Below are 1388 nucleotides of genomic sequence, written 5' to 3'. Positions count from 1 at the left end.
ATGAGCCACGGTCATGAGTCGGTTGTACCGGGACAGATGATCCCTAGGATCCATGCTTCCAGTGTAGGCGGCGAGACTTGGCATCTTGAACCCCTTGGGCAATACGGCATCCAGGATATGTCTTGCGCACGGCTCCTTGTCCTCTTCGTCAGAGTCAGTGTCCGCGCCTTCCTGCTTGCAGACCAAGCGGTCGGTGACCTTTTTTAATGCTGCCATTTGCTCCATGAGCTGCCTGGCCGCGCTGTCCTCCAGGGGGATTCTCTCGTTCCGCCTGTCGTTTATGTCGTTCCTGAGGTCGCCGTTTCGAGGAAGGATTTTTTGCTTGCGGGCCCGCTCTTTCCGGGCATTTAGTCCGTCACGCAGATCTACCTGGGAAGTGTCGTCCCCGGAGCTGAGAGCGTTATGATCCTCGCGGCGGGATCGTTCCCGATGGTTCTTGTTGACCGAGGCACTCGGGTGTAAAGACTTTTCCCTCCCGTTCGCCCTTGGGGCGGGCCGGGGCTGACCGTCCTGCGGCCGTACCCCCTGCGGATCGAAAGGGTGGCATCGTCCTGGGACAGGGCGCACCTTCTCTTTCCTGGGTAACGGTCGTGAACGTGCCCCGGCTTTATTGACGGGGGTAGTCTTTTTCCGAGTCGTCCATCGTTCCTTGTCCGGGACTTTCGGAGCCGCGTCGGGGAGATGCTCCGGCGGACGGATCGGACTGGCACCCCTGGGGCCCCCGGCTTGCGCTTGGGGAGCGGGTTGTTGCGTTTCTGGTTGCGGGCCAACTGTGGGGTTAGCTGCCAGGCCCTGCGCGGCCATCAGTGCTTGCAGGGCTTGCAGAGACTCTGCACCCGGCGGTGCGCCTCCGCCTTCTCGGCCATCCTGGCCTTCTGGTCCAGGATCTGCTGCCTCAGCCTAGTCACCTCCGAGTCTTGCTGACCGTCGAGAGGGACTTCGGGGTCCGCGGCTTCATCGTGATACTCCCCTTCGTTCTCCTCGTAGTACTCTTCGTTTTCTATTTCGTACTCTGCCTCACCCTCGTAGTCTTGCGACTCGTCCTGGTGAGACGTCTGAAGAGGCACGTCTTCAGGCGGGTCCTGAGGAATGTGCTGAGAAAGCAGTGGGTCTTCGTTACCCTGCTCTGGGTTGGTAGGGTCGAAGGTGGTGTGACGCGTGTTCACCATCGTAGCAAAGGCCTGGCGTCGGCGCTAGCTTCCTTCAGCTCTCAATGAAAGCACCAAACTGTTAACCGAGATTTTCGGCAACTATCCTAAGGAAGGATGTTTACTGATAATAATAATGAAAATGGAAGATTGACACAAGATTTTTACGTGGTTGGGGCGTTAACTAGCCTTAGTCCACGAGTCTGTATATAAGTCTGTATTAGAGCTAGGATAAGCTTT

The sequence above is a fragment of the Humulus lupulus genome, chromosome 1 (genome assembly GCF_963169125.1).
Source record: "Humulus lupulus chromosome 1, drHumLupu1.1, whole genome shotgun sequence".
In the NCBI taxonomy this organism is placed as follows: Eukaryota; Viridiplantae; Streptophyta; class Magnoliopsida; order Rosales; family Cannabaceae; genus Humulus; species Humulus lupulus.
The sequence above is the reverse complement of the archived record's forward strand: the minus strand, read 5'-3'. Positions refer to the sequence as shown.